Below are 10,683 nucleotides of genomic sequence, written 5' to 3'. Positions count from 1 at the left end.
CTTTACACATAAACTGTTATAAATTTTTTATAATATTAATTCATTAATCCTTATCACCCATGAAGTTGGTACTATTATGATCTCCAGTATAAGTAACTGATTCAAGATCAGAGTGTCAAATGATACCTCTTAACCATTCTCTTAATTATTAGACAACCTGCATGGCATCAGCTTAGAAGAAAAAAAATATTTAAAGGTTGAAAATTCACCCTTGCCCCCAGACCACCCCCCATTGTTTTGCTTGTTAGTAAACCAATGTAGAAGAGACACATTCTACCGTGAAGGAGACTGCTGTCTCATCTGATAAATCAGGGAAGTTCCAGTGAACGTATGTCATCACCCTCAGGAATGACAAGTCTATCTTTGTCACTCTTGTGGGATTTGGGAGTTGTCACTGTAAGAAACTTGACTAACGACCTTTTCCTGGGCCTTCCAAACTCGGCACGCAACTTCTTGACAAAGATCTTTATAAAGGCCAATGTTACGCAACTTCTTGACAAAGATCTTCATAAAGGCCAATATTCTGTTTGACAGGGCCTGGAGAAGGTCATTGAGCACTTTTACACTTTTACATTGTTGATAGTAACTCCTTGAAAAAACTTGGGTTTTGCTGCACTTGCAATTACTGAGCCAAATCATTAAAAAAATGAATATGAAATATGTGACCCTCACTCAAATATACTGCTTTTGGCTTTATTCTTTCAAAGATATATGCATATGAGGACAATTTATACACACATGGTTTGAATAAAAGGGCACATCATTGATGTTGACTAAGTTTAGATCAAATACCTTTTACTTTATAGTGTCTTTTATTCTAAAGCTGGCTAGCCATATATGGGTGTGCTGTTTTATCAGTGAAGTAGATTAATTATAAAAGTGAATGGCAAAAAGTGATATATTCCCCTATTCTGTGCAAAATTCCAAAGACAAAAGTAAACTTTACTAAAGATAGATTCATACCTAAAAGAAAGGACAGGCCTAGTTGGTTTGGCTCAATAGATAGAGCATTGGCCTACGGACTGAAGGGTCCCGGGTTTGATTCCAGTCAAGGGCACATACCTGGGTTGCGGGTTCAATCCCTGGTAGGGGGCATCCAGTAGGCAGCTGATCAATGATTCTCTTTCATCATTGATGTTTCTACCTCTCTCTCCCTCTTCCTTCCTCCCTGAAATCAATAAAAAATACATTAAAAAAAAGAAAGGACAATGCACATTGTATTTCTTATCCAAATGTTTGAAAATATGAGACACATTAATACTCTTCCCTGTTGTATGGTTTCAGGTCTTTCTGGTGTACTCAATTCTTTTCATTCCCTCAATGTCATTTTGGTTTTAAAAATACCACACTACATTTACATCCCATCACCAAAAACCTTGGAACAGCATGAAAAATGATAGGTAAGCATTATTATTTCATGCATCTAACCTTGCCAATTTCAAGGGACTGCACAAACAAGATTCTTTTAGGTTGTTTTATTGATGACAGAAGCAATGCATAATTAAAGATCTGACGAGGAACCTGCAAACAATGAAGACATTATTCCAGGTCCTTTAGACATTACAAAGTTCTTTCACACCAGACGGTTCCTATGTAACAAAGCCATTTTATAAGGTTTAATTGTGTTTCTACAAAACCTTCAAAGAATTAGATAGTTTCCTTTACCCACTACATTTTCCACAATTCCATCATTACACTTTTAGTGAGCTTAAATCCTTTTAGTATAACCTTTCAACAATTTTTCACAAAAGCCAACTTTTCTTTACAAAGTGTTTATTTCCTTTTACTTGATTTTTTCTTAAAGAGAATTTCAAGAATCACTACACTAGAGAAATTTGAGACTAGCAATGGCTGTGGCTTTTCATTACAATCAAATTTAGATGTGAGAACATGTTCTAAAAATTCCATAGTTAAGCTGAGATTCTCCTTCTCTATCTTTAAACTCTGATTTTAAAACTACTTCCTCAACTTATTTTCTCTCAGCCACCGTAACAAGTAAGCACACATTCTTCAGAACACAAGGTTGGGCTCCATGTATTAGCTAGTTGAGTGCACTGCAGGGTCATTCATTCTCATAGATCAACATGGAAACAATTTATAGATGCAAACAGAGTAGTCAGCTTATTTTTGAGATAATCCAAAATCTACTTACAGCCATACTCTTAAGAGAATCCTTGAACTCTTCAAAAACTCATCAATGAAGTAGAAATTGAAGCAGGTATCTGAATTTCTTTCTTAACCCTGAGAATAACTTTCATGACTACATAAAGTTAGCTCAAGGAAACTGCATGTTGTTGCACATTTTAGTTAAAAACTAAATGATAATCAATTGATTTCTAAATTGGTAATATTTTCCAAGGAAAGGGGATCGTGGTAAATACCATTTCTAAGGAGGAAAAATAGTCAGTCTATTCCAGTCACAGTCTACTCCTTGTCACTTATTTTTTATTCAGCCTCAAGAAGTTTCACAGATCTTGGAATAAAATGATTGAAGAATGACACAACAGATCTTGTAGAATATGCAATTATAAAATGAATTGTTATTCAAACAGGTAGTAATCTAAAGTGATTTCCATGTAACAGAACTCTCATCTTATTACCTGATGGCAATGGCCTAATTCTAATATCTGATGAACTGCCACTATATTTGGTTACTTCCCAATTGGCACTATTTATATTTGTCACCTGTTGAAAGCTGAAGATCCCTATGGCTGACAGAATAAGAAAAAAAGCTCCTTTGGAGAATGCAGAAGCAAGCCTGGTTCGTTTTGTCTCTTATCATTCTTTTCTTTCTCTACCTTCAGTTGTTCTTCCCTGACATCTTCTCTAGATAAATGTTTCTCCATCATTCAATAATGGGTAATGAAGAACCTAGCCATTGTGATAGTGGATATGCAGGGAAATCTGTCAATGAAACTACATTTTAATTCATTCCCATACCACAACTAAGAGTTGATTCTTACCATCCCAACAGCAGATTCCATAAGTCGAACTCTAGTTTTAGGCCCTACTAACTGGATCTACACTGGGATAAAAAAAAATATACTTTCAGACAGAATAAGTTTACTTAAAACTTCAATACTAGTACCCAGCAGATTTTAAAGACCACTTCATTTTCTAAGACTAAATTATATGCCTTTATCACTCATTAAATCAAATGTTTACATCTATCTGATCCCAATAAATTATTTACCTACAAAGACTACTACTAGTATATCCTGTTGCTGTTTCTTTACCAACTGCCCCCCCCCCCAAAAAATGAGAGAAGTATCATAACATATCCTGAAAATGAAAAATAAATCACTTTCTTCTACCTTTGTAGATTTAAAACAGCCTTTTTGGCAAGGATAAAAATGAGTCTCTTTGCAATAGTTTAAGTGGTCTTTTAAACCTCAAACTGTGAAAAATCATTATTAAATTAAAGTTAGTTTCCCACCTGCTTTTTCCTGAGTAGCTGGACCCACTATTTTCAAGCTAACTTTCTAAACACTTTGATTCATAATAGACATTTAAATAAATCACTGTAGGAACATTTTATTTCAGTATTATCTGACTTTAAGATCAGCAAAGATGCTGTAATTTGAAGTATTCCCTTGTTAGATGTACCATGACAACTCAACAGTGCTCCAAAAGAATGCAGTTAACAAGTGGACTAGAGGTTGGCAGTAAGTAGTAAACCAGGAGGAGGTAATGCACATCTCACAGGCAGTGGCTGAATGACCCCTAACTACCAAATAGACTGAGTAGTTCTGACTAGAGGAAAGAAAGGAATGGAGAAAACGACAATTTTCCTTTAAAAATGAGATGAAAATAGAGAACCTAGAGACAGAACCTAGACAGAGAACCTAGAGAGAGAACCAAGAGACAGTACTTGACTGGAGATCCTAGACAGAACCTAGAGACAGAACCTAGAGACAGAACCTAGCGAGAGAACCTGGCTGAAGAACCTAGACACAGAACCTGGCTACAGAACTTGGCTGGAGAACCTAGACAGAACATGGCTGGAGATCCTGGATAGAACCTGGCAAGAGAACCTGACTAGAACCTGGCAACAGAACCTGGCTGAGGAACCCAACTATGATGATCACCTGAATGCTGCCTCCGTGTCCTTCCTTCTTCACCGACTCCGTCCACACCTTTGGGGACCCCTGGACCTGCTGGGGCTGGACCCCAGCAACATCGATGTTCCTCTCTGTCTTTCCCTCTCTTCCACACTCTCTAAAAGATCAATGGAGGAGAACCAAGATGGCGGCGTAGGGAGCGGACCTGTGTGTGCTGCTCTCTCACAGCATCATTGAAACTATCAACTATGAAGTAAACAACCGCCACTCAGAACCATGGGGAAGTTGGCCCAGTGGGAGATCTACAACTGGAGGAAAAGAAAGAAGCGCAGTGAGACTGAATGGGAGCTACGGAGGCACCAAAACCAGAGGTACGCAGTCACACGCCACGCGGGCTGCAAATGGATTCTCGGTTTTTTACGAACCCTCGAATCCTCTGGGCTTGCCCGGGGCGGGTCTCTGAGGCCCCAGATCCCACAGGGAGAGGCGGCCACGGCCTTGCAGTGGTCGGAGAGCGAGGGAAGCTCTGATACGCGGCTGCTCGCCGGCACCGAGGGACAAGAAATCCTGGTGTCCCGGGGAGGCGAGGGGCGCGGAGACGCCGCCTTCGCTATATCATCCATGCTGGTGACTCCCTGTGACCCCGCCCTACCCTCAGGGCTGTGCCAGAGGCACAAGAGGGAATGACTGTGCTTTTACAAACTCTCAAATCCACTGAGCTGGTTCGGGCGGGTCTCTGAGGCCCCAGGCCCCAAGGCGAGAGACGGCACGGCCTTCCAGCGGTCAGGAAGCGAGGGAGGCTCTGGCGCTCGGCTGCTCGCCGGCACTGGGGGACGCAAAGTCCTGGAGTCCTGGATAGGCAAGGGGCCGCTGAGTCTCCGCCCCGGCGACTCCCTGTGACCCCGCCCTACGCAATTTACATTCCCATCTGGGCTGTGCCAGACCCACAAGTAGAAGCGCCTTTTCTTCTGCAAACTTTCAAATCCGCTGAGCTGGTTCAGGCGGGATCATGAAGCACCAGACCCTAAGGGGAGAGGCAGCACAGCCTTGCAGCCATCAGAAAGCGAGGGAGACTCTGTTGCACAGCTGCTCGCCGGCACTGGGAGACACAAAGCCCTGGCAGAGAGTCAAGGGGCCGCGGAGACTCAGCCAGTGCTATTTGCTCCGCCATGGCAACTCCCTGAGTCTCAGCCTTAATCAATTTACATCCCCATCCAAGCTGTGCCAGGTGCACAAAAAGACCCACCTGCGCTTTTGCAGCCTATCCCAACAAATTGCAGACTTCAACTGCTCGCAGCCATGAGAGACACACTCAAGAAGCAGACCCAGGAGAACCAGGATGGCGGCATAAGGAAGAGACCTGTGCGTGCTACCTCGCACAACAACATCGAAACTACCAAATATCAGACAAACACCTATCATACAGAACCATGGGAAACTTGGCCCAGTGGAAGCTCTACAACTGGAAGGAGAGAAAGAACATTGAGACTGAGTAGGATGTGACACCAAGTACAGAGCCCAACCCAACAAACTGCAGATTTCAACTCCTCGCATAGAAAGAAGCGCATAGAGACTGAGTAGGATGTGCTGAAGCACCAAGTACAGAGCCCATCCCAGCAGGTTGCAGATTTCAGCTCCTTGCATCTGGGAGGGACGCAATCGGGGGGCAGAGTCGGGTCCGGGGCCGGCCAGGGCTGGGCCTGACTTGGCCGGCACTGTGGAACTGCTGTACCAGCAAGCGCACAAACATGCCCACTGGTCCCAGTCTCTGGTGGGGCGCTGCGGGACAGCAGACAGGCAGTCTGTGCACTTGGTGGAGGGCAGGAGCGCTGGATGTGCAACCACCAGGAATGCCTGGAGATTTTGTCTAGTGGGGAGCCGCCGGCAGGGGACAGAGGGCCAAACTTCCTGTTTCCCCGGTAAGGCTGGGATGGCCCCGGTGAGGTTGAAACAGCCCCCGTGAGGTAGGGACGACCCCAGTCAGGTCGAAACGGCCCCAGTGTGGTAGGGACAACCCCGGTCAGGTTGAAACGGCCCCGGTGTGGTAGGGACAACCCCGGTGAGGTTGAAACGGCCCCCGTGAGGTAGGGACGACCCCAGTCAGGTCGAAACGGCCCCGGTGTGGTAGGGACGACCCCGGTGAGGTTGAAACAGCCCCCGTGAGGTAGGGACGACCCCAGTCAGGTCGAAACGGCCCCGGCGTGGTAGGGACAACCCCGGTCAGGTTGAAACGGCCCCCGTGAGGTAGGGACGACCCCGGTGAGGTTGAAACAGCCCCCGTGAGGTAGGGACGACCCCAGTCAGGTCGAAACGGCCCCGGCGTGGTAGGGACAACCCCGGTGAGGTTGAAACAGCCCCCGTGAGGTAGGGACGACCCCAGTCAGGTCGAAACGGCCCCGGCGTGGTAGGGACAACCCCGGTCAGGTTGAAACGGCCCCCGTGAGGTAGGGACGACCCCGGTGAGGTTGAAACGGCCCCCGTGAGGTAGGGACGACCCCGGTGAGGTTGAAACAGCCCCCGTGAGGTAGGGACGACCCCAGTCAGGTCGAAACGGCCCCGGCGTGGTAGGGACAACCCCGGTCAGGTTGAAACGGCCCCGGTGTGGTAGGGACAACCCCGGTGAGGTTGAAACGGCCCCCGTGAGGTAGGGACGACCCCAGTCAGGTCGAAACGGCCCCGGTGTGGTAGGGACGACCCCGGTGAGGTTGAAACAGCCCCCGTGAGGTAGGGACGACCCCAGTCAGGTCGAAACGGCCCCGGTGTGGTAGGGACGACCCCGGTGAGGTTGAAACAGCCCCCGTGAGGTAGGGACGACCCCAGTCAGGTCGAAACGGCCCCGGCGTGGTAGGGACGACCCCGGTGAGGTTGAAACGGCCCCCGTGAGGTAGGGACGACCCCGGTGAGGTTGAAACGGCCCCCGTGAGGTAGGGACGACCCCGGTGAGGTTGAAACAGCCCCCGTGAGGTAGGGACGACCCCAGTCAGGTCGAAACGGCCCCGGCGTGGTAGGGACAACCCCGGTCAGGTTGAAACGGCCCCCGTGAGGTAGGGACGACCCCAGTCAGGTCGAAACGGCCCCGGTGTGGTAGGGACAACTCCGGTCAGGTTGAAACAGCCCCGGTGTGGTAGGGACAACCCCGGTGAGGTTGAAACGGCCCCCGTGAGGTAGGGACAACCCCAGTCAGGTCGAATCGGCCCCGGCGTGGTAGGGACAACCCCGGTCAGGTTGAAACGGCCCCCGTGAGGTAGGGACGACCCCAGTCAGGTCGAAACGGCCCCGGTGTGGTAGGGACAACCCCGGTCAGGTTGAAACAGCCCCGGTGTGGTAGGGACAACCCCGGTCAGGTTGAAACAGCCCCGGTGTGGTAGGGACAACCCCGGTGAGGTCGAAACGGCCCCCGTGAGGTAGGGACGACCCCAGTCAGGTCGAAACGGCCCCGGCGTGGTAGGGACAACCCCGGTCAGGTTGAAACGGCCCCCGTGAGGTAGGGACGACCCCGGTGAGGTTGAAACGGCCCTGGTGAGGCTCAGACGGCCCTGGTGAGGTTGAGACTACTCCAGTGAGGTTGGGACAAATAAAGGGGACCAGTATGGACTGATGAACAGGTGTAGATACAGAAGCAGAGCAACATTGAACAGAATGTTAAACTACAATGGGGAGCCTGGGGAGGGTTGGGGGGGGATTAAGAGACCAACTGAAGGACTTATATGCATGCATATAAGATTAACCAATGGACACAAGACACGGGGCGGGGGGGGCGGGGGGTAGGGGCCGGGGGAATATCATGGGGGGGAAAAAGGAGACATATGTAATACTCTTTGTAATACTTTAAGAAATAAAAATTATTAAAAAAAAAAAAAAAAAAAAAAAAAATGAGATGAAAATATTTGTGATTTCTTGTTAACAGATGTGTTCTGGCTTTTGACCCCTTGTTATCTAGCTGCATTAAATGCTACTTTTATACCTAAAATTTTGTTAAGTATCATATAAACAGCATGAGGGTAATATATGTATATGTACCATTTATTTTCTAAAACTAACTTCCTAATCCCTATTGCAAGTTGTGTTAGATGTACATTTGTGAGAACTCAATAAACATTTATCAAATTAACTGATCAACTTGGCTGTAATCTCCATGATCCTTGTCAATGAATAGGTTATGATTATTGGGAAACTGGTACCCTTTGTCTCCTTTTTTGGGAAGATATCTGGAAAAGAAATAGCTAAACAAATTCTACTTGTAGCAAAGCAAAGTGAGAGGTGTTATAAAGTGTCCTCTGAAATTACTTGCCAGCATTACTATTTGTAACTTGGTTTTTTGCAAAGCCACATTACAAGGAAGAATTCTCTTTGATCATATTTAGAATCAGGACATGAAATAAGTGATCCTTACAATGTTCCTCTAACCCTTAAGCCCTTCACTTTAAGATATTCAATGAATATTTACGGCCTTAATATTTTCAATATCAGTCATTGAAAGTGGACAAATGCTATCATTTTCTGTTTAAAACACATTTTCCCCAATCATAATGATAAACTGAACATATATTTTTAAAAGGAAAATCTTTTTAAGAAATAAAGAATGGAGTGATTGCACAGAGTGGGGAAAATAAATAAGCTTATTTGGCAGCTGGTTTCACAGCACAAAGCCTTAAAGCAGAGTCCAAACTGCAGCTTCAATAAAGGGCTCCCACAATTCTTTGGACTAAGATACTTATCAATTGCCTTCAAGTGCCCCAAGCTGGTCTGATTTGAGAAAAGCAAGACTCCTTGCTTAGATACAACTATATCAAGAAACACAGCTGATATGGTGAAGAACTTTAACCAGGGTGTATAGCAGTGATGGTGAACCTTTTGAGCTCGGCGTGTCAGCATTTTGAAAAACCCTAACTTAACTCTGGTGCCATGTCACATATAGAAATTTTTTGATATTTGCAACCATAGTAAAACAAAGATTTATATTTTTGATATTTATTTCATATATTTAAATGCCATTTAACAGAGAAAAATCAACCAAAAAAATGAGTTCGCATATCACCTCTGACACACGTGTCATAGGTTCGCCATCACTGGTATATGGTGTGGGCTGCCCATATCTTCAAGGCATGCTGACATGACATGTCATATAGTTGACGTTATACTGCACTTTCTTCCTGCTAACTCTGACCTTTTTGTTTTCTTACAAAAATAAAATCTCTATATATAAAACCCTAATAAGCAAATAGACCAAATGGCAGAACAACTGAACCGGTCGCTACGATGTACGCTGACAACCAGGGGGTGCACATGGAACATGGCAGGCGTTGGTTGCAGGGGGATTGTGGAACAGGTAAGCGGGGGTGCCAGACCAAGGCAGGGCACTGGTCGTTGTCATTGAGGTGAGCCTCTGGTAGTTACTGAAAATTCTTTGCTCCTGCTTGCCGCAGTCCCACCCGCTGCTTGCACCTGCTGCTGGCGCCTGGCGCCTGCCCCAATCGCTAAGATGTGAGCGGCGCTGCCAGCCCCAATCGCCCCTGAGGGCTTCTCCACCTCCCCCTGCTACTGAGGGGCAATCGGAGCAGCAGCTGCTGCTCGCACCCACTGCTGGCGCCAGCCCCAATTGCTCCGTGTAGTCAGTGGGTGTGAGTGGTGGTGGCTGGCGGGAACGGGGCTTCAGGCAGAGAGGGGAGAGGGGGCCGAGGCTGGAGGGGCCGAATGGGGGCACGGAGGATGGGCTGAGAACTGCCCCTGTGCCCACTGCAACCTTGTGGCCCAGAGTTCTTTCAAGGTGCACGAATTCATGCACTGGGCGCCTAGTTTTTTGGTTTTAAAAAAAGCCTTTTGAGAAAAGAATAAAGTCTGTTTACCAGGGAGGAAAAACATGATTCTCTAACAAATTTTCTTGGTCACTTTGCTTTTTGTTTTTCCTTTGTGCTTTTGAAAGCAAAGGGTAAAGCAGGTATTATCAGTTTATCCATTCCTGCCAGCTGCATGGTCCCTGGTGTGGACTCTTGCTTTGGTGGACCACGAGTTAATCCTTAATAAGTCACTATAACTTAGGACCTTTCTTTTTTTTTTTTTTTTTTTTTTTTTTTTTTTTTTTTTTTTTTTTAATATATTTTATTGATTTTTTACAGAGAGGAAGGGAGAGAGACAGAGAGCTAGAAACATCGATGAGAGAGAAACATCGATCAGCTGCCCCCTGCACACCCCCCACTGGGGATGTGCCCACAACCCAGGCACATGCCCTTGACCGGAATCGAACCCGGGACCCCTCAGTCCGCAGGCCGACGCTCTATCCACTGAGCCAAACCGGTTCCGGCAACTTAGGACCTTTCTAATAGCAACTATTTTTAGGAAATGCTCATGTTGTGTCTATGTTGGAATGTTTCCTTTTAAAATCTTGGTTTCTACTGTCGTGCTTTGGGAAAAGCTTACAAACTTGGTCTGAAATGAAAAAAGAACCTGAGAAAATGTGGGAGGAAGAGAACATGCAAAATAAGTTAATCATTATCATTTCAAGTGCCGCCAGTTCTGTTTATATTCATGTACATGTGAATTGCTGAATCTCATTTGATCAACCAATTAAACATTAAATAGTTGCAGCCAATTATGCAAATATCAGCAACAATATTAATTTGTT

Source organism: Myotis yumanensis, unplaced genomic scaffold, assembly GCF_028538775.1.
Source record: "Myotis yumanensis isolate MYYU_CA2020_CCGP unplaced genomic scaffold, mMyoYum1.0.hap1 SCAF_3, whole genome shotgun sequence".
Classification (NCBI taxonomy): domain Eukaryota; kingdom Metazoa; phylum Chordata; class Mammalia; order Chiroptera; family Vespertilionidae; genus Myotis; species Myotis yumanensis.
This window is presented reverse-complemented; position numbering follows the sequence as displayed.